This window comes from Syngnathus scovelli, chromosome 7 (genome assembly GCF_024217435.2).
Source record: "Syngnathus scovelli strain Florida chromosome 7, RoL_Ssco_1.2, whole genome shotgun sequence".
NCBI classification, from domain to species: Eukaryota; Metazoa; Chordata; class Actinopteri; order Syngnathiformes; family Syngnathidae; genus Syngnathus; species Syngnathus scovelli.
Window position 1 is genome coordinate 14,498,087 of NC_090853.1, and position 24,032 is coordinate 14,522,118.

The window sequence follows — 24,032 nt, forward strand, 5'->3', positions numbered from 1 at the left end:
GTCCTTACCAACCCAGGCCAGTTACAACACAGAGGGCATCCAATGAACACCTTGGCATCTCCTACACCTAGTGCAACACTGTACACTGAGACACTTCCATTTTTCTCTGATTAGTAATGCTGTGGATTGTTTTATACTGTATGGGTTGCAGATTTGGGTTTCAAGTTTTTTTATGTATGTATGTATTTATTTATTTAAACTTTTTTATGAGGCTCCAGCATGCCGGTGACCTTGTGAGCATAAGCGGATAGGAAATCGGATGGATTTGAAATTTGGCGTGGCGCGGCACGGCGGTTGTTTACAAAAAGGACAAAGATTGATCACGGGATGACGAGGGATGACGAAGGGCCCCACGTACTACCGGCATCATTAGCGGCTTTGTTTCTAAGTGACACGGAAGACGAAGAGTTTGAAGAATTTAAGGATTTGGAGTGACACCAAAGGTTTGAAAAACTATTATGGAATTTACGCACGCTCGGTCCTACTCTACGGAGCTCTCTTTCACCTCCGTGGATAGAAGTCGGGGGCCGGCGGTCGGCCGGGTGGCTGTCCGGGGCACGGTGGATGGGGCTCGGTCATGGCTTTTACGCAAGCCCGGTCCTATTCTATGGATCTCTCTTCCACCTCTGTGGCTGGAAGTCCACGCCGCCACACGCCTAGAAGTTTGTTTTGTTAAACAAAGTGCCGTTTACCAAACCCACGTCTTTCCTCGTACTTTGTTAACGCTACAATATAGTTATATACTAGATCTGTGCAATAACGACGAGGCTGACGTCAGGGCGCACGCGCGGCGTTGTTGACAAAGGACGAGGAATTTGATCGATGGATTTAATGATTTAGAGTGCACAGATGGTTTGATAATATTATTGCTTATATAATGGTTATTTGATATCTAATTTATATATCGTTTTATGGGCCTGTGGAATATTTTGAAGTGGAAGCGCCGTCAGCGGCGCGCAGCCATTGTTGACAAAGGACGATCGATGGATTTAATGAATTGGAGTGACACAGATGGTTTTATAAACGTGTTATTTATGTAATAGTTTTTTTTTAATAACTCTGAATGTTACGTCAGGCCCGTTCTCAGCTCTTTGTTTGTGTTTATGTCACGTTAGCATACCTATCGTTTAGCCTGTTGTTGCTCGTTCATGTCTGTTCTTGGTGTTGGATTTTGTCGAATAAATTTCCCCCCACAATGCGACTTATACATGTTGTTTTTCCCACGTTATTGTGCATTTTATGGCTAATGCGACTTTTAGTCAGAAAATTACGGTAATAATGATTCCGTTCGACCTTTTCCCCTCTGGGGTCGCCACAGCGAACCATCTGTTTTTTCCAGATGGTTCGCATGGGAAATTTTTCACACTGGATACCCTTCCTGACGCAACCCTCTGCATTAACCCGGGCTTGGAACAGGCACAGGGAAGACACAGGCTTGTGCCCCCCTATGGCTGCATCTGGTTTCCTGACTGGGAATCCAACCCAGGCTGCGGGGGTGAGAGCGATGAATCCTAACCACTAGATCATCAGGGAATAATAATAATAATAATAATAATAATAATAAAAACAAATATTCAGTCGCATACACTACAAAGATATTTATTGTTCAAACTGCTAAACTTTTTTTCACCACATTTTACCCCTTTTGAATTAGATTTCTTTTGCAACACATTGCAAAAAAAATTGGAGAGAAGTGTGTTTACCATAGTGTTATATATTGCCTTTTAGCAACACTTGAGGAACTGAGGACACGAATTGTTGAAGCTTTGTAGGTGGAATTCTTCCCCATTATTGTTTGATAAACTTGTAATTTAAGCTGCTTAACGGCCCGGGGTCACTGTTGTCGTATTTTGTGTTTTGAGTCAAACATTTCAATGGAATACACAGGTCTGGACTGCTGACAGGCCAATCTAATAAACACAATCTATTACTATGAAGCTATGCTGTACCATATGCAAAATGTGATTTTGCGTTGTCCTCCTGAAATAAGCAGGGACGTCCCCCCAAAAATCTTGGCTTTGTTGGCAGCATTTGTAGCTGAAGCGCTGACCTTTGTTAACTGACAATCTTTTTTGAGGTGTTCCTGAGCCCATATGGCATTATGATGTTTTTTAGTGCAGTACCACCTGCGGCATCTAAGGTCATGGGCAGTGTTGGTTTTCAGCCTTGCTGCTTTCTCCAAATTCTCTGAATGTTTTGATAATACACTATTATGGATATTAAATGATGAAATCCCTAAAGTTCTTGCAATTTTACTTTGAGAAACTTTACTAATTCAGTTGTACACGAAGTGGCCCATCTTTACAACTGAGCATTTCGGAGCCTTTCTTTTATGCCTAATCATGTAACTCCTGTTTTCAATTAACCTATTCACCTGGGCATATGGGTGTTTGGTGAATGGGTGTTTTTTTTTTGCATTCAAGTTTCCTATTCTTTTCTTGGCCCTGTCCTAGTAGTCGATGGAACACGTTGCAGGTATCAATTCAAATCAAATCAACTTTATTTACAAAATACTCTAAAAACATTTCTGCATAAAAATAACAAAATTTGTATACTTCAAGTAGGCTTTGTCTGCATCCCGAACCTGAAAATACGCATATCTGTTCATGTATAACTAGTTTCAAAAGCGTATCTTCGATTGCAGTGATCTGGCGGCTCGGACTTTTAGAACAGCCGTTAGTGCCATGTGCTTCCAAGTTGGCGGGACGGGTTGGCTGTAAGAATAATAACGTCACCGGTTACACATTTCCACGGCCGATAGTGAATGAATCATGGGGAATGATTCCCTCCACCGCCTCCACTTTTGTCGACCAAAAACAAGTTAGAGGGCATCTAAATCGGAGGGGGGTGGGCACGATCGTGCATGTATGTAAAACACATGCATGATCGTGTCCAACCATGTCATATGTAAATCATCGGCAAAGGGAGTGCTTACAGTTTATCGGCCAATATCATACAAAGAACTCCAGTGAGTCTATCTGTTTCTGCACTGTCAAGCACTGCCAGAATATCTGAATGTCGGAATGAATGAGGTGTGCTGCCAGGATTGGCCAAAAAAAGTCTACCTCCAGCCCACAATGGGATACAAAGGTGCAAACGCAGAGCCTGGAAATCCCGACTCATTGCTGTGCCAGGGATTGAGTCTGGGGGATAGTCTCAACAACCACATTTGTGAGATGGGGCAAACCTGAGCAAACAGCGAAATCAACCAATCGGCAAAGGGTACGTGACATTGAAGAAAAAGTATTCTTTTTAAATAGATTATTTTGGAAGAAGTGCTGTTGGGTTTCAATGAATATGTGTTTTGGGGTCTTTAAAACTTATTTAATACTGAATGACGTTCACAAAGTATTGTCTTCCCTGCTCGCCGTTTTGGAGTTGGAGAGAAACTTTACGAACAAAGGATACATTACAGCAAATAAACAAAGTTGATTGGACGGATCGTTTTGAACCCAGACTAGGCCACGATGGACTTGCTCTCCAGGTCCACTTTCTTAGTGGGTGTGGCTTTCCAGGCTGGCAAAAGTTACACCCAATTCTACCAGCGTAAATTCTAACACAGTGGTTCTTAACCTGCCTGGGTTCGATCAACCCTAGGGATTCGGTGAGTCGGTCTCAGGGGTTCGGCAGAGCCTCCACTGCGGAGGTCCGAACACACCTCATTTATCATGTAAATTTGTGATGACGCATATCTGAACTGGTCTCGCAAAGACAACAGCAGAGATCATACTGATTTGCAGGTATGTAATTTGTTGTGAGTTCCTGCATTGTGTTGGTTTTGTTCTCGATTATGCACGGCTCATTTTGTGCACCAGTAAAATACATTTATGTCTTGAATTTGAAAAATTTTTTTTTTTAGAGGTTTGGTGAATGCGCATATGAAACTGGTGGGGTTCGGTACCTCCAACAAGGTTAAGAACCACTGGTCTAACAAAATACCAAAAGAAATAAAACTCTACCCATGCGTTTTTATTTACATTTTACACAACATCTCATAATTTTAATTGGGGTTTGTATTATAAATACCGTATTTATTGTAATTATCGCCCAGGGTGATTAATAGACAACACTTTTGGTCCGATCGCCAAGGGGCACTGAAATGGGCGATATGTATATTTTCCTTATGTAGTATGCAATACCTGCATCTCACTGGTGTTCTTAACACTAGAACAGCGGCTGTTTTGATCTACCTTTAACAGCGGCGTGCATCAATTGACACTCCATCGATGCGACACGTTACCGTCGCACATCACATGTTGCGCACGTCATGTTATCGCGATAGTCTTGTTCGAGCGCATGCCCCGATAACGTAATTGTGTAGCGGAGTGACGAGTGTAATTATATCATAGTTTATGGAGAAAAACAATTTAAAAGGGACATTCGAGGTGCTGTCAAATCAGTCATATTTAAACTTGCGCAATGACGTCAGCATGCGGTCGCGAAGGAAAACGTAAGTTTTGGGGGAAATTTTTAGCAGCATGGGCGATAATTAGAGGTATCAATGTTTTTTATTTATGTCATCGCTAACACACACTGGGTGATTATTAGAATATGGGCGATAATTAGAATAAATACGGTAATTGACAAAACAACCAAAGTGTGCCCGTAATACTGCCCAATTATGATTGACATTGTGGGATTTATCGCCCCAGTGTAGCAAAATACGGTACTCAAAATGAAGGCCAAGTTCATTCAGTAATAAACAAATGTTAACTTTGTTGTTTTTTTGGAAACATCTGAACTTTCCCACACTATTGGACTCATACTGTCAATGACAGTAAGACATTAGTTCTGGATAATGCAGCTAGCAGTCCTCAATTTGTCAACACTCACACGCTAGCGTACACACTCAGAGTTTTCATGAATGCACCCTCACTCTTTCTATAGCTGACTATCTAGTTTGCTCCAGCCTTCCCTGCTGCGTGATAATATGATTCTAAATTTAGAGACTGTTTTTCGAACAGTGAAGGATTACTGAGCAGGCGGGAGAATGACAACTGGAAAGCAAGTAAGAAAGTAGCACAGCAAGCAGGGTAATATGTGCCAACATCTCGAAGAGCTTCCAGGCCCATTTTTCTTTTCTTTTTGGGCCTTTTTTTATGTGCAACACCCTTGCCAACGAACAGATGCCTCGTGTGCTGGTTAGAGGAAAAACTCTGTGGAATCTCAAGCGATTAGGAGGTGCTTTATACCAACTTATAGAACAAAAAGGAGAATTTAAATTAATGTTGGAAAATGGCTTTTTTCAACCTGCAAGGGGAATCTTAATCTACTTCATAATCCATAAAAGACTGATTTGTGCTTGGTATGGCCATTTATAAATATTTCATTTTTGACTTGGAATTGTTGCTGTTCTTCTCCTCTTTCTCATGTTATCCTTTCTTTTTTTCTTACAATGTCTTTTGCCTTTGTAATTTTGTTCAACAAATTGACTGTCCATTGTGCACTAGATTCTGTTTACTAAACAAACAAAGAATATCTACATGGAGTTTTCCAATGTGTTGTGTTTGTTCAGGTTAGTGCAGAACATTGTTTGAAAGGAATCCCCTCAGTGGGCTTTTCATCAGGCTGACTTTATCCGTAATTTGCAGCCTGGACAAACAGATCACATAGATTTTAATCCAGCACATTGCAGCCTTCGTGGAGCAATCAGGAAAATCCTCTTTCACCAGCTTTAATGACCTGCCAATAATATAGATATTGTGCAGCACATGCAAACACCCCTTTGCTTTTTTGTCTGTCAGGCCTCTAGCCAAGTCAAATAATGAAACCCATCTGTATTCACAATTCTATCACATTACTTAAGGTGGAATTTCCATGACAGAACTCCTCTCCAATGGTTATATACACACACAACACAAACTGATACTTGGACATCTGGTCCCGGTCAACAATGGAAAAGAGTAAAAGACTGTCACGGTCACAGTGTCTATAATTAATCTTTTGGTTACTTTGAGCTTTTCATTTTTTATTATTATTCTGTAATCCCCAAAAATTTCTGATATGTACATTTTTTTAGCAAGACCTGTGGGACCAACACGCGTACACAACACTGAGAGCGATATAAGCAGACTTGGGAAATTCAGGTCCAGAAAGTAAAAAGCCTGCCACAGTTTGGGTTTAGCAACAGGTGCTTCCGTCCGTCCGTCCGGCCGGCCGGCCGGCCGTCCGTCCGTCCGTCCGTCCGTCCGTCCGTCCGTCCGTCCATCCATCCATCCATCCATCCATCCATCCATCCATCCATCCATCCTCAACACTGCTTATCCTGTTCAGGGTCACGTGGTGCTGGAGCCTATCCCAGCTGACGTTGGGTGAAAGGCAGACTGCACCCTGAACTGGTCGCCGGACAGTTACAGGGCACGCATAGAGACAAACAGTCAGTCACACCCACATGCAAACCGCCACTGAACAGGAATCGATTTCAAACTGCCTGCAATACACAGGCGTGTGTACCTCTACACCACGAGTGTCAAACTCAAGGCCCAGGGGCCAGATACGGCCCGCCACATCATTTTATGTGGCCCGCGAAGACAAATTGTGCATCAAATTTGTGTCATTACTAGAATTGCAAATTGTCTTCACTTTTAATAATATCTTTTTTTTTAATATTTGACCAGTTTTACTCATCTGATTTGAAAACATTATTTGTCAGTTTGTTTTGTAGCTTTTACTTTATATAATATGAGGTGCTCATACATTTATTTGGGTTGACAGTCATAATGGCCCTCCTAAAAAAGCTATGACTACAATGCGGCCCGTGAAAAAAAAGAGTTTGACACCCCTGCTCTACACCATCAGTGACTTTAGGTGCTTCTACTATTTGACTAAACTCTTAACAACCCAACTTCCTGGCTTGGTCCAGTGTTAAACCCAGTATTTTTAATGGTGTAGTTTCTATTTTCTCTCAAGGGCATTTTCTTTACATAAACCGATGTGCTGCAAATAAATAGATTTAAAAATACCGACTGTTGTGACAGAACATGTGCAGTGGAGTGGAATTATTGTCTGAAGTTTCACTTTTGAGTCTCAGACAAAATAATTAGGTAAACATTTAGTGGATACAGAAGATGAACGAGCCTGTGTAATTGAAAGCAATTTGTCCTCATGTAGCTTTGTGTAAGTGTGAGAAACTGTTGTTACGTATGTGCTGCGACCCAAGCACACACACACTGCCTTTGTCGGCTTTAGAATACTGTTGGATTTTGTCCACAATTTAGGGAGCGCGTTATCTGCGCCTCACGGCAAAAGCCTTTGCCAATCACCTGTTATCCAATTTACTCACTGCGTGCTCGTTTGATTTCTTCAGATTTAGGAAAATGCAAAGACACTGAAGCAAAAATTAGACTTAGACAGATTGGTTGAGTTCAATCACAATTCTTGTTCAAAAAGCTCTGTTTTCAGGAAAGTACAATACAGCGCTGGGCCCTTCAAGAGTGGAAAGTCTCCATTCAGAAAAGGCAAAGTCCAAGGTTGTTAGATCAGTTTTATATTCAGTAGCACATTGTGGACCGGGATTGATGGGCGATGAGTCTTCGGGGTGGGGCAAGTTCGAAGGAGAGTCTGCTTCCATGGGAGTGGTGCTGGTTATGGGCGATTCGGTGTGTAGGTGGGGGGCTGTTGGTGTGTGTGTGTGTGTGGAGGGGGCTGTTGTCTTCCATCCCGTCTCTCGGCCTTGGCGATCATCTTTGGCCGAGTTCTCGGGTGGCTCCTTCTGGCACCCACTGGTTTTATCTCCACGTGACCTTCCTGTGAACATTCTTCTCCAATCTTGGACATACACTGTCGTACCACATTCAACCGTATCTTTTCTTTGTTAGGCAAACTATTTCCCTCTGTGCAGAGCGTTCAGTAGTAATCAAAAACTGGCGTCTAGCATTAGTCAAAACATAAGATACAATCAAGTACTGAACGGTCAAGACGACTCTGGCCGTGTCCATGATTCAGAGAAAAAACATCAGGCATGCATTCCACAGTTCCTTAAGGGTCATTAAGCTATTTAGGCAATATATCAAAAGTCATTTGTTATTTCAAAGTCCTCAGAAATATATATATATCAGATCATAAAGTTATAAAAACCTTTCTCATCACCACTTATCAAAAATGTCTAGTTATGTCTTCTTTATTGATTTGGTGTGTAGGTATAATTATATGCTTCAAATGTTTCTTTTATTTATTTAATATGTGAATATACTTGTCTGCTTATGTACTTTATTCAATGAGGTTTGAGCATATCTGTTTTTGTAGCGAGGCAGGACTTTTTGTATTTCGACCTCATTCCTTCACTCCCTCTGTTGACCTCAGTTTTACTGAGGTCACCAAAATCGTTGATGCCACCAGGGTCCCTCTGTTGGCACACCACGTCCCTCTGTGGAGCCGCTACAAGTCCCTCTGTGGGGCCGCCAATGAGTGAGAAAAATAAATATAGATAAAATTCATACCCAGACATTTGTAAAAGATGGAGAGTGGAAAGGCAATTGGCCTAGACGACATTCCAGTGACAGCATGGAACTATCAAGGAGAGATGGCAGGGGAGATTTTTAAAAAGCGAGAAGTTCCCCGGAAAGGTGTTGACTTCTATTCCTTATTTCAGACCACGGCGATGCGCAGAACTGTAGTAGCTACAGAGGTGTTGTTATGTTGATTAAGCAAAGCATGAAGTTATCGGAAAGAATGTTAGAAGCGAGGCTTGGAAATCTACTGGCCAAAATAATGGAGAGTATGGCAGAGACGAAGATAGGACATGCAGATGGTTGGCGGTACAGAAAGATATGGAAATGATCGCTCTGCAGTCGCGGCCCCTAACAGGAGCAGCCGAAAGAAGTGGAAGATAAGAAAGAAAATGTGAACGAGAAATACATAAACAAATAATGAAATACATACGTAAAACAAATAACGAAATACATACATACATATATAGTACATACATATAGACAGACAGACATCGAACGATTGCCAATTCGGTCACTCAGCCCTTCAGTCAGTCACTCAATGAATCACTCAATCAATCAATAAACCAACCAACCAATCAATCAATCAACCAACCAATCAATCAATCAACCAATCAATCAATCAATCACACAGGTGTTAACTAATTTGTAATTGTATTGCAAGCAATTTAAACTAATGGAATATGATGATGTCCATATCTGTTTTATCAAATTCTAATCCTACTTTACCTTTGTATAGGGCACAGGTGTCAAACTCAAGGCCTGGGGGCCAGATGCAGCACGCCACATGATTTTATGCGGCCCGCGAAGACAAATTGTGCTTTTTATTCACGTGTCATTACTCGAATTGCAAATTGTCTTCACTTTTAATAATATTTGATTTTTAAATATTAGACGAGTTTTTATTTGTCTGATTTGAAAGCAAGTTACTTGCCAGTTTGTTATGTAGCTTTTACTCTATATAATATGAGGTGCTCACACATTTATTTGGGTATGACAGTCATACCGGTCCTCCGAAAGAAGCTATGACTACACTGCGGCCCGTGAACAAATGAGTTTGACCCCCCTGGTACAAGGGATAGCCTTCTCATTGATCAATTGCGTATCTTAAATCATGCTTTTCCTCCTTTGAAGCGACTATGTACTTCAAACCCAAACGGCACCATTTTATAGGTAAAAAACTTGTCGAATCTGTTTGTTTCCAACATAATACTTCCGCAATCATCTTAAATTTGTTCAGTTTATCAATCCCTTCCATTGTTTATCCTGCAAATGAATCACGTGAATAATGTGTACGTTCATAATCCACCTGTTCCCAATTTGTTTGGAGTCTGTATGTTATTGTTCTAATTTTTTACATTTAATACTCTCCCACCTATTTGATCCTATCTTGTGAAGGTCTACAGTTTATTATAAGCTATTTTGAAACTCTTCACACTTGTTACCAGGCTTTGGCTCCATCTCATGATGTCTCCCATTCACTTCATTTCTGCCAAGCTGCTTCTTCTCCTCCGTCCTGCATATTGAAGACTTAAAAACCATCAAATCTGAAAACACTTAAAATCTCACAATTCCCCCCTTTGTTTTTTTTTTGTTTTGTTTTTCTACCTCCCCCTTTTGACACATTGTTAAAAAGTAAAAATAACAATGTCCATGGTGACATACCCATCGCCAGCTGGACTTCGGTGTACCTCCAGATGCCATCCTAGCCTGGAATCACCAATTCTCAGTCCCTGAAACTCGACTGGCATCATCTCACATGGCTGTATGAACAAAAGCCACCACCCACCTGTAGCTGTGCATGCAGCTCTCCGTACAATAAACATCCATAATACCAAAAAATAAAATTCATAATGATAAAAATAATAATCCACACACGGGCGCATGTCAAACGCATGAAATAGAAAATTGGAGCCTGCCGAGCCTGTCATGAAACCGATCACATTTACAAACTCCTTATGAAAAGTAAGGGGTTAGTTGTTAATGCATGTTCACAGACATGACACAAAATTCTCCAAGACTGCAGTTGACAACCTGCAAAGTAAAGCAAGTTTAACAAATAAAGCACAATCTGCTCCCTGGGTTGCTGTTAGAGGCTGCAATACAATTAGGTAAAACATCAAAACAAAGCAAGTCATCACAAATTCCGTCACATACATTTCGTCACACTGTCAGGTAAGTCCAGAGTTGTTGCCATACACTGTCTTGGCTCAGAGTCTTGACTGTCAATGCTGGTATAGTCATGTCTGGTCACAATCTTGAAATGGACCTTCTCCATTGAAGTCTTTTGTTGTCAATGGTGCCCCAGAGTAATCCTAAACCCATATTTAGTCCAAAATGAGCCCTGATCAATCTTGCTTTTTCAAATCTGTAGTATCTCTATATTTTTCAGGTGAGAGGAATGTTATCCTCTGCTGTGATCACATCACCCCAACCTTGAATCATGTTAACCATTCACAATACACAAACCCCATCCCAAGTACAGACTTGACATTCATACAGCATTACAGACAAACTGTCATCCCACAACACACACATAAAACATACAATATTAAATTGTAAAAAGAACCCTCCCTACGCAAAATTTTCTCCTCAATTAAAATGTCCCTTTTTTATTTTAAATCCAAAATTAATATCTAATTGTCTGGTCTCCTGTCCTCACATTGTTTGCCAATATGCATAATACTGGAACATGATTTAACTCCCCATTTAGTTTGCTCACATTTCACACTTAGACTATTTGACACTTTGTGTTGAGCTGTAACTTCAATATTTCCACCTTCCCATATTTCTTCCACTAAACAGTTCTATTTTGCTTTGAGTTTAAATTCATCCCTCCAAATAACTACTTTGGCAAAGAACCAAAAATTTTTAGAGCACTCCCTTTTACTGTCACCTTGTTCCTTCATTCATCTCCTCACAAGCATTACTGACCCTCCTAAGAAATAATGTTTAAAAATATACACAGCTTCCTCCTGCCACTTACACTATCACCTTGGATTATCGTTCTCATTTTTTGTTGATGCCAATTCTTAGAATTAAAAAGAAATACTTACTCTTGATAATTGAGTCACGCTATATCACAAATTTTGAAAACCTTCTTTCATGTTCCCCCTTTGTACCTATCAAAACTGTTAGGGTTTTCCAGGTTATCTTGATCCTATGATTATGTTGGAATGTAACCTGTAATACTTAAACTCGCCTGTCCTGTCTTAACAAAAGTAGTAGAACAAAGTGACTAGCTGCAGAGGAAGCAATCAAAGTTGTTTAGTTCACACAACATCGTGAAGGACCCCCTGCTGTGCTTTGATCAGCCAGGGGCTTCGGCCATTTGTCTACTCTGACCCCCACTCTCACCCCCACTCTGTTCCTCCTAATAAATATGCCCTTGCAGGAAGGAGACTTTTAGACTTCATTCGATAATCGCTGTTCAGACAGCGACGAATGGACTCTCCACCTGCAGGTGTCTAAAAGAACTTGCTTGTCTTCTGTTTGGTTCTTGCAAAATAAGTTGGAGTGAGCAAATCTCTAACAAAAACCAATTAGAAATATTTTTGCTGTCATGATCATCATTGTGGCCCTCACACTTATTGTTCTTGTATTTTAAATTGGCAATTTTTGTACATTTGGAGCCCTTTGAGACTTGCTTGTGGGCTATATAAATAAATTTGAATTGCCTTGACTTTATTATTATTCAACTTCTTCTGCATTCTTCTTCCTTTTATTTTATTTTTATCTTAACTACTTCCACATAATTCATCTGATTTATTCCATTACACTTTTAACCTCGTAGATTCAAATTCAAATTTCACATCCTCACTTCCAACATTGCGGTAAAATTTTGCAAAATTTCATTTTTTCCCTTCGAATTTCTTCTAGTTTTCCTTTTTTCTTTTTTTTTTTTTTTCCACTGACTCAACCCATTTCAATTTTTTAACTGTTCATCTTATTCCAAAACTTCTCACTTGTGGAAAATTTCAAATTTTCAACTTTAAAATTCACGCCCAATTTTACAAAATTCTTTCTATATTTTTATCAATTTTCTAACCAATTCAACACGTTCCAAATTTAAACATAATCTTGTAGCTTTCCCCGAATTTTTATTCAGCCTCTTCGCTTTCACACGCAATTTCTACAGAAATGAATAATTCTAGTTATTATTGTTAATCATCCGTGGCCCTCGTAAGGACAAGCCGCACCAGTAATGGATGGATGGATGGATTGTTAATCCTAACCCCAAGTGCCTATCATAAATTGCCATTTAAATCAATTTTCGCAAGGGTCATGTCATTGTATTGGCTATTTAAAGCCCTACTGTATTACTATTTTGCTGACTATCCAGAATTCCAACTTTCTTATGGCCCCTCACCCCTTCAAGCTGAAATATGCATCCTATAAATCAGTCGCAGTGGATGTGTAATTAAATTCTGTTGTTTTGATAAAGGTCAATTAAGTTTAGCAATTCAGCCTTCTGTTGCCCGAATCCAAATTTTCACTGGTCCAATTATAAAATTTCATTATTTCAGTTAGATTAATTATGTCTTCGAAATGCTAAATTACATATAAAAATTTATGATTCAAATGATTCAATTTCTATTGATCAATGTCCACTTTACAAAGTTTCTGATCACGCTGTCGTATAATTTGTCAGTGCATCTTCACTGTCCATATCTATGTATTTTGTTTTTTATCCCCGTTTCAGTGTCAATAAGCAGCCTTATGATTCCCTCTTTTATCAAAACTCCTCAGTTATGTCTGCCCCAGCACCCAAACACACTTCCATCCCTTTTGTCCCACACTCCACCAACTTTGTAATGCTTCAGCAGTCTTTAGCAATGTGTCCAGTTTGACTTCACGTGACTCGTGCAAGTCTTTAGCAGCCTCTCCTCTTAGATTCTCATGATGATGATTCAGGGCTGGACCGTCCGCCATTCTCAAATGCGTCCGTCTTGTCTTTGTTCTTTCAGTCCATTTTCTTTTTGATCTGCAACTGTGTGTATTCCACCAACTATATGGTTCTTGTCCTGTGAAGAGCTATGCTTGCCCCCTTCAAGCATGATAATAGCTCCTGTTGTTCTCCCAAAGGTCAAAGGTGTCTCATGACCAGGGACAGTCCTCTGTTGATTTTGAGGCAGCCAGTAGAGTACAAGGACTCAGTTCAGGACTTGTGCCATGCGCTAGGGCAGAACACACTGGGACACAAATTTCACAAAACTATCTTCGTGTTATCAGTCTTCATGTGTAGTATTTGTTCCTTACACCCCAAATCTTCCCATTAACATATTGTATCCTATCAGTTGCGCACACTCATCATCTCACTATCAAGCCGCCCTTATCAAATGCTTTTTTTTTTTTTTTTTTTTTGAGTAATCCATCCACCCTACCCATTAACACGGCTAAAATCCTCGTTCCAGTGTTTATCATCAAATAAAGTTCTGAAATCCTTTGTAATAAACTGTAATGTAATTTAACAATCTACCAACATGGTTGTATATGCGGTGAATGTTATTGTTCAATCTATAGGTCATACAGCGCCGGTGTTCCAAATATGACACTCCTCCTTGATTTAACATCTCATAAGTTATTATTGTCAGCAGCGCTAAAGGATAGTGCTTGGAAGTGAATGTCTTATCGCCCAATTTAAAACACATGCCACATTTGAGCTAGTATTTATTCCTTTATTTATTTCCCATCCTCATGTTAGCTGGCATGTGTCAGAATTAAAATGGAATTTTGCTTTTAATTTTAAGTCTTTCAAAATTGCTATATCCTTACTGCACCGAGATAAACTGTTAAATATATCTTTAAAAACAAACAAAAACAAGCTATGCTCCTGCACAGACTCTTAAAAGTGGCACCCAAATGCCAGATTACAAATCAAACCTCCTCCTTCACTCTCACATTTTTGATAAAACAGTCTACTTATCTAGACACTGTCATCACATACGAAATAATGGCCTGCAAATTAAATATAATGCTGTTGCTGTGGTCCCTCAAAACATGTGACTAGGATTTGGACAATTATTAACCCCCATCAAGTGATCAATTATCTCCTCACTAAATTCCTAGCCTGTTAACCTATCTGCATAAAGAAGACATTTACAATGCAGGGGATAAGAGAATAACAAAGAACACCTTAACAATAAACACAAGGAAAACCTAACAATAAACAAAATAAACCCAAACCACAATCAAAACCAAATAAACTAGGCCCATGACCTATGTAGACCAACACAGTACTCCAAATATTTCCCCATTAAAATTTAAGCCTTTTTGTGTAGAGCACCATTGATTTCTAATCATTAACCTAATTTTATCCTTAATTTAATCCCAATCACGAATGCCCACTACTTAATACTTTACTTGGTGTTCTTTTGATAAAAAGTGCCCCCATTGCAATGAAGGGCCCAGCGCTGTATTGTACTTTCCTGAAAACAGAGCTTTTTGAACAAGAATTGTGACTGAACTCAACCAATCTGTCTAAGTCTAATTTTTGCTTCAGTGTCTTTGCATTTTCCTAAATCTGAAGAAATCAAACGAGCACGCAGTGAGTAAATTGGATAACAGGTGATTGGCAAAGGCTTTTGCCGTGAGGCGCAGATAACGTGCTCCCTAAATTGTGGACGAAATCCAACAATACTTTATATACACTAAGCTACCTATAATGTCAGCCATTTATAAAATGCTTATAGTATTTACAAGGTATTCTGCCTTTACACAATTACAATATACTAATATTGAAAAAAACTAGATTTTAAGAAGCAATGTCTGTTGGCAGCCGACTTGGAGCATTATGGGTGACAAGACGACTTCATGTCTATATGTGCAGTTCTGTTTCAATGCCTGTATCGGTCATGACTCGTCCCCGGTCGTTTTATTATGTGTAAATGTTGCCGTAGTTTCAGTTTGCGTCGCTGTGTACTCGGCCCTCCCGTTCGTGACAGTATCAGATTACTCATTACAAACATACTGTATACAGTATAAAAGAGGATAACCCAATTCATAGTTAGTGTCATTGTGGATTTTTTTTCAAAAAGAGTGTTAAACAAATGCAAAGGTTGGAACAAAAGCACATACTGAAATACTTGAGGCACAGTTTAAATTATGTTTATGTTATATGAGGAAAATCAGAATAGAGTTTTCTGCACAGCTTACAAAAAGACTGGACTATGGTTTATAAACTGAAGCAATATATGCCCCAAAATTATGTTATAAACTGATCTTCTTTTGGCAAACTCTGGCTCACTAAAAAGGGTGCGCCATAATTTCTCAATTTACCGTAATTTTCGGACTATAAGCCGCACCGGAGTATAAGTTGCACCAGCCATAAAATGCACAATACAGTGAAAAAAAACATATATAAGTCGCACTGGAGTATAAGTCGCACTTTTGGGGCAAATTTATTTGTCAAAATCCAACACCAAGAACAGACATGAACCAGCAACAACAGGCTAAACGATACGGTATGCTAACGTGACATATACACAAATGAGGAGCTGAGAACGGGCCTGAGTAACATTCAGAGTTATTCAAATAAGTATTACATAAATGGCACGTTTATCAAACCATCTGTGTCACTCCAATTCATTAAATCCATCGATCGTCCTTTATGTAAACAATGCCGCGTATGCGCCACATATGCGCCGCTGACGTCGGACTCGTAAGTTGCATTTCTAATTATTCCACAGACCCATATAACGATATATAAAGTATATTTCAAATAACTATCATATAACAACAATATTATCAAACCATCTGTGTCACTCCTAATCATTAAATCCATCGATCAAATTCCTCGCCGCACAGATCTAGTATAAAACTACGTATATCGTAGCGTTAACAAAGTACCAGGAAACACGTGGGTTTGGTAAACAGCTCTTTATTTAACAAAACAAGCCAACAACTACTGAACATATACAAGTTGCTACACTAAATAAAACATCAACTATACTATAAATAAATACCTTGTGTCACTCCAAATCATGAAATCCTTCGTCATCTTCGTCATCCCGTGATAGAATCCTTTGTCCTCATGTAAACAACCGCTGCGCTGCTGACGTCACTTGCAGGTCAAATGACAGTAATCCCTTGCTACATCGCGGTTCGTTTATCACGGTTTCACTACATCACGGATTTTTGAAGTCGCTCCTGAGTATAAATCGCCCCCCCACCCAAACTATGAAAAAAAACCGCGACTTATAGTCCGAAAATTACGGTATTTAATTTCTCGTGATGTCAGAGGATTAAAAAAATAATCTAATTAATTATAGGATTTGTAATTAATTCATCTAATGAATTGCATTTTAATCTCGTATCTGATAAAGGTCCCCAGATAAAGACTTTGAATTTTACTAATGGACTAATCAGTTAAATATACCAAGATGATAAGATTTGAAACCCACATTGTTTTAGTGAAGTGAGCTTGATGAATGAAATTCAAAAGACAAAAGGTCAAACATCACCAAACTAATTAGGCCAGGTGCAATTTTCAAAACTGCTATACAAATACACTAAAACAAGGGTGTCAAACTCATTTTTGTCGTGGGCCACATTGTTATCATAGTTTTCGCGTCGAGCTGTCCACACTGCATGCGTACGTTTCTTGGCCAATCAGAGTAACGTGCCGGGACCTATGCATGCAACACACAGGTAAGGTGAACCATGATCGGATCCAACCGGAGTTATTCTATGACAGCGTTTTAGCGTCACCTAGCAGAAAGAAGAAAAAAAAGACGAGATGAAATTTCAAAGTCATGAGGAAATGAATAGTCATCGTGTCACAAAGCATAGGCATAATAATAATGATTAAATTTACGGTATAATGCGCGAGAATGAGTATCTCGCTAATAAAGCAATATTAAAAGGCTTGACCTGCTAGTAGACGACTTTATTTATATGTTACATTTCATACACAGTGCAACGCAATTGTGCTTCATACAACCAAAACCACAACACATAAAAGCAAATAGAAGAGCTGAATAAATAGAACAAGAGTAGTTTGATTACTAAATGAATATATTCACTGACTGAACTGACTCTGTTTCATGGTACTTATGTTAACATTTTATATTGATATGTTTGGTTGATTGTCCTTTTCAATAAAAGTCTAAAAGTACTTTGGGGAGGCGGGGAGCTGCCATTGTGGAGTAATTTTTTGACTGACAGTTATGTGTTGATTTTGCTCTTTGAACAAGGTGATGTTCATGCACGGCTCATTTTGTGCACCAGCAAAAAACATCCATGTCTCTAATTTTTGGTGTCCACTAAACGATAAAGATTATTCTTGGGTATCTTTTTCCTGTTTGTGTGTCATCCTTGTGCAGGGGCCATGCTAATCTTCTCTGTATCGTTCCAATTTTAGTATATGTGAAGCCAAAGCAACGCAATCGGTATATGCGACAGTCCAGTATATGAACGGTACATTAAGCAACCCATCTTACAGTTTAGGTGTCAATTCAGCTGTCACACAGACCCATACGGACACCTAACCTCTAATCTGGGTAAATACCGCAACGCTCAATACATCCACTAAAGCAGCACGGTCATTCCGTTTGGCGGTTTGGGGATTTTGGTGTCCACTAAACGATAAAGATTATGTGTGTTCAACTCAAGGCCAGATACGGCCCGCCACATAATTTTATGTGGCCCGCAAAAACAAATTTTGCATCGACTTTGTGTCATTACTAAAATTACAAATGGTCTTCTTTTTTTAAAAAACAGATGTTGCTAGCAAATTTTATTACCATTCATCTTTTTAAACTATTTGAACAGTAGTCCCTGATTTCAAAACTCGTTATTCATAAATTTGTTGTGTAGCCTATACTGTATGTATATAAAAGACGTTGACAGTCATAATGGCTGTTAGGGTTTTTCAGATTATCCTTATCGTATGATTATGTTGGAATGCAACCGGTAATAAATAACCTACCTTGTCCCATCCTCCACAAGGTCGTAAAACATCCCCTGATATGTTTTGACTAGAGCACAAGGGCTTCCTATTCAACCTACTCTTACCCCCACTCTGTTTCTCTTAATAAATATGCCCTTGCAGGAGGGAGAGTTTTTAGACTTCATTCCTGAGCGAGTGAACTCTCCACCTGCAGGTGTCTAAAAGAACTTGCTTGTCTGCCGTGTGGTTCTTGCAAAATAAGTTGGAGTGAGCAAATCTCTAACATTTTGGTGCCGAAACCCGGGACCCCTCATACCCGCTATCTGTCTGACGAAGAAGGACGTGCTGCATTGTCGATAAGCCAGCGTCCATTAGGAGGACCTGGAGGAGAAAGTCCTGGGAAGACAATTCTTCGCTGGGCCAGCATCTTAGGTCTGCCTTCGTCTGACAGAGGTGGATTGACGGGACCCGGCAGTGCAACGAACCAGGGGACAAGTACCGTATTTGCCGGTGTACAGGTCGACTCGGTGTATAAGTCGACCCCCTAAAATTCGACGGAAATTTACGATTTTATGATATATCCTTTGTATAAGTTGAGCTCAATTATATTAAACTTCAAAATTCAATATGCGAAATTTATTGAGGAAATGTGTTCAAATTCCGGGAGGCCGTGCGCATGCGGCTGTTTATAAGCACCGCGGAGGAGATCGCGGCCGGCGAGCTCGCGCACGCCGCCCGGCACCAACGGGAGGCCGGAAATAGCTCCAAGCCGAGCGGATCGGCACTTTATAAGCACCGCGGAGGAGATCGCGGCGCCTCATTCGACTTCCAGCGGCCGGCGAGCTCGCGCACGCCGCCCGGCACCAACGGGAGGCCGGAAATAGCTCCAAGCCGAGCGGATCGGCACTTTATAAGCACCGCGGAGGAGATCGCGGCGCCTCATTGGACTTCCAGCGGCCTGCGAGCTCACGCACCCGCCCGGCACATCCGGGAGGCCGTGCGCACGCGCCAAGTGGCCGAAAACAGCCCCCGCCGAGCGGATCGGCTGTTTATAAGCACCGCGGAGGAGATCGCGGCGCCTCATTGGACTTCCAGCAGCCGGCGAGCTCGCGCACCCGCCCGGCACATCCGGGAGGCCGTGCGCACGCGCCAAGTGGCCGAAAATAGCCCCCGCCGAGCGGATCGGCTGTTTATAAGCACCGCGGAGGAGATCGCGGCGCCTCATTGGACTTCCAGCGGCCGGCGAGCTCGCGCACCCGCCCGGCACATCCGGGAGGCCGTGCGCACGCGCCAAGTGGCCGAAAATAGCCCCCGCCGAGCGGATCGGCTGTTTATAAGCACCGCGGAGGAGATCGCGGCGCCTCATTGGACTTCCAGCGGCCGGCGAGCTCGCGCACCCGCCCGGCACATCCGGGAGGCCGTGCGCACGCGCCAAGTGGCCGAAAATAGCCCCCGCCGAGCGGATCGGCTGTTTATAAGCACCGCGGAGGAGATCGCGGCGCCTCATTGGACTTCCAGCGGCCGGCGAGCTCGCGCACCCGCCCGGCACATCCGGGAGGCCGTGCGCACGCGCCAAGTGGCCGAAAATAGCCCCCGCCGAGCGGATCGGCTGTTTATAAGCACCGCGGAGGAGATCGCGGCGCCTCATTGGACTTCCAGCGGCCGGCGAGCTCGCGCACCCGCCCGGCACATCCGGGAGGCCGTGCGCACGCGCCAAGTGGCCGAAAATAGCCCCCGCCGAGCAGATCGGCTGTTTATAAGCACCGCGGAGGAGATCGCGGGCGGGCCGCCCGGTTCAAATTTTCTAAGTGCAACGCACAATGAGATGCATGAGAAACGGCCTTGGTTACCATCACATTTGAAGCGATGAATACGAAGTTAAATTTTATGACTCGGTGTATAAGTCGAGGTCGATTTTTTTCGGTCGATTTTGGATCGAAAAAGGTCGACCAATACACCGGCAAATACGGTAAGTTAAAGGCCTGAAGTTGTTTGATTGTGTTGTTGTTTGTGAAACGCGTAAAAAGGTAGAAGTGCACAGGAAAAAGTACGTTTTGTGGAAGGAGGGGGTGTTGTAGAGTCCCCCTCTGGATGAGGTGTCTCTTTTGGAGCAGTGGTTCTCAAACTGTTTTAAAATCTCAGTACCTCCATGGATCATTATTTGACGACCACTGTTCTAAAGAGTACAACTTCGCGTTGGCAGGGCTGGGGACAAGGACTGTTGTCTTTAGTTCCCAGGGAAGGTGGGGGGTGTTGTAGAGTCCCCTCACTGGATGAAGCAGCTCCTTTTTTTTTAAAAAAAAAAAAAAAAAAAGGAGGACTTTGCGTTGGCAGGGCTGGGGACAAGGACTGTTGTCTTTAGTTCCCAGGGAAGGTGGGGGGTGTTGTAGAGTCCCCTCACTGGATGAAGCAGCTCCTTTTTTTTAAAAGGAGGACTTCGCGTCGGCAGGGATAACTTGTGTGATTGTGTGTGACTGGTAGGATAAATTGACTAAATAGCAGTTCTAGCATTGATCCACGGCATTAATACAGGCTAGTAATTTGTTAAAAGGTAAATTTAAACCTGCATTGAGGATCCTCAAAGAAAAAAAATTGAAAAAAAATTGTAAAACCTTAAACTACTAAAATTAAGATGGGAAATAAGAACGGTAAATCTCTTGCTCTGCTCTTCTTTGAAACGAGAAGTTCATGGCAAGTAGATTTCTTAATTGTATGCAATAGATGCTGAAGTGGAAGAAAATGTATGGAGTACAAGGAAATTTGAAATGTGGAAGAAGTGGTAGAAGTGCTAGAGTGTGGTTGAAATCTTCACAAAGAGATGAGAACGAATTCAAGAGACAAAAGCTAGAAAGATGAAAACTGATGAGGTCACAAGTGTTTGTCAGACCAGGAGACAATAAGGCCCCTGTGAGCAGGTGCAAAGCCGCAGCTCAAGCCGCGGCTCAAGCAAGGGGCAAGAGGAGTTTCCGGTCCTATGCAAATCATGTATCGGAATTTAAAAGATCTGAAACCTCTCCCATATGACAGCAAAACATGTCATTGTCAGGTTATCAAAAATATTTTTAGATTGTTAGAGCCCCTGTCCACACAAGAAGTATGACAATGCTGTTTGTAGGCCCAATTACAAATGAATAGGGATCAAATTGTGTTACACTGAAGTTAAAATATGCAAATCAAGTGGTAAAGAAATGCAACTTGCTTCTAGAAGATAAATAAATAAAATTAGAATGTGCTGTCCTCGTGTGCATGGGAGGGACCAACTCATGATCGACCACAGGAAATGGCCAGCCTGTGACGAATCATTGGTGCTGGAACCTACCTTCTGCACGCGAGAGCTGTGCATGTGTGTGCGTATGGGTTAAAATAATGAAGATTGGCTAAACTTTTAGTATAAAGAAATTTGCTAGACTGTTGTCTATTCAATTTACACCGCAGAACAGAAACAATTTGGACAGATAAAAATGAGAGGAAAAGAGAGAAATCTGTTTGCGAGCAGAAACTAATCCACACTAGTGCATGTTAAGTGTCGAGCCCACATGAGAAATTCGAAGAAGAAAAAAAAAAACGACAGAACATGCTTTCAGGAATTGGAAGAAGCTAAATTGTGAATTTAAGATTTTGCAATGCTACATTTAATAGGAATAATTGATTGGTTGTGTTATAAGATTATACAAAATTCTAAATGCAAGCTAAATCTGAGAGACTGAGTTCTTCAAATTTAAAAACAAAGAAAAAAAAATTCAGATTAATTTACCAGTTGTTTGTTTTAGTTAAGTTTTTTTTTTTAATTGGTGGATTGTTCTACCAGGAAACCTGAGTTGAAAATGATATATGAATGTTGTGTGGTGAGCTTGGATGAATTGGGACCAATGTGATAAGAAGACTCCTTTTTGGAGACTGTGTGAGATGCATATGATGAGCATTGATGAATGATTGCCTGAATGAAAGGTTGAATGGTTGAAGTCGTTGGCGACTACTATAGAATGTTAGTAGAGCGACTTTGATGAAAGAGTGATTTTGAGCAGGTTGAATGTTAGAAAGAAACACGTAGCTTTTGGATTGCTAATTAACTAGAGAAAAAACTGGAGAACCAGTAACACAAGTAGAAGATGTGTGAACTGAGAAATTAAGAAGCGTTTTGGAAAGAAAGTCAAATTAAATGATGATGAAATCATATGTAGTAATACAACACTTTACTACATATGGATTCTCTAAATCATACAATTGAGTAAAATAAAACATACGTTTTGATTCGTATTCAAATTTCTAAGATTCTTGTGATAAAAAATGAGAAAACGATTGAAAAGTAACTAAGGAAACTACAAGAAAGTGAAAATTTCTAATCATTTGCTAGCTGAGTCGCTCCCCATTCGGGGAGGCCATCCATTTACTTGCTAAGCCAGTTGTCAAAACAGTCCAATTGCCACGAAAAGTAGCTATGTGCACGTGTGCAGTACACACACACACGAGACCGATAAGGTGTCAAGAGGTAACAAGCTTGCAGACAGAACCACAAAGCTGCAGCGCAAAAGACACTTCAAATTTTATACACACAAGAAGCAGATTAAATCACTGAAACATTTTTAAAGATGTGCAGTGACAAATTCCATTGAGTGAAATTCAATTATGGATGAAAAAAGGGGCAAGATTAGAGAATGGCATCTATAAATGACCTACCCTACCAAAGAACCTATGCAAATTGCAGCAATATTGAGCCATGGTGCGTGTCACATGGCTCAAGAGGAGGGATAGTGGGGCAGGTCAGTCAGCTTTATACAACATATGGATTTGATTCATATTCAAAACATTTTCAAAACAAAACATTTTTTTTTGTAGAGCTTGTTTCAACAAAAACAAAAACACTGAATGCCTCCAATTTAAAAGATCAATTTGACCTTTGCAGGATGATCTGCTGTGTCGGATCTGGACTGCCATGAAAGTATGATGTTTATATGTGTACTTTGTCAACAACCTCTGTAGATGTTAAAAAATGGGATGAATATCTAGAATGAATGTGGATAATTTGTTTCAGGTAACTAACTATAAGAGTAACTGAAAAAAGAAACGATTGCTTATGGCAAAACAAGCTGCAAAGACAGAAAAAAATTGGATATGTCATATGTATGGATTTGCGACCGATTATTTATGTTGTACCGTTGCCATTGACCAAAGATTGTGTGAAATCTGTCATGTCTACTGGATTGTGAAGTGTGTGACAGAGCAGTCTATATAATATCCATTGAGAGAAAAAAGAAAAAAAAAGAAGCCATTGCTTTCAGAGAATGTAGTCAAGCGAAATTGTATATACATCAACATGCCAAGATCTGGGGAAAAAGCTGGTAAAAACCAAAATATCTTTAAATTTGAGAGGTGACGATGATTTGACCGAAATTGATGCAATTGGAGTCCCTAGAGGAGTTCCTGATTAATAAGAATTAAATGACCAAATTGCAGCGGGATGGGAGTCCTCCATTTGCTGCTGGTGAGCGATGAACAAGAGCGTAGACAGGATAAATTACATCCATTACAACATGCAGAGATTGGGCAAACGGACACAAGCGGGGCTCGAGGCAGTGCATAAACAGCTAGCCACGCCTTCCCTAATGTCGATCCAGAACCACAATGCTCATGATATGTTGTTGTCTGAGAAAGGAGGCGTCTGCGCAATGTTTGGAGAACAATGCTGCACCTTCATC

General features: G+C 40.8%; 1 protein-coding gene and 1 non-coding gene across 7 annotated transcripts in view; one reads left to right on the top strand and one right to left on the bottom strand.

Moving 5' to 3' along the window:
- Window positions 1–24,032, top strand: part of msi2b (musashi RNA-binding protein 2b) — a 159,678-nt gene that overhangs the window by 9,297 nt on the left and 126,349 nt on the right. The gene's annotated exons all lie outside the window — the stretch shown is intronic.
- On the bottom strand, window positions 17,726–17,829 carry LOC125972944 (U6 spliceosomal RNA). The gene has a single exon (XR_007482970.1). It is a non-coding gene; the product is annotated as a U6 spliceosomal RNA (small nuclear RNA).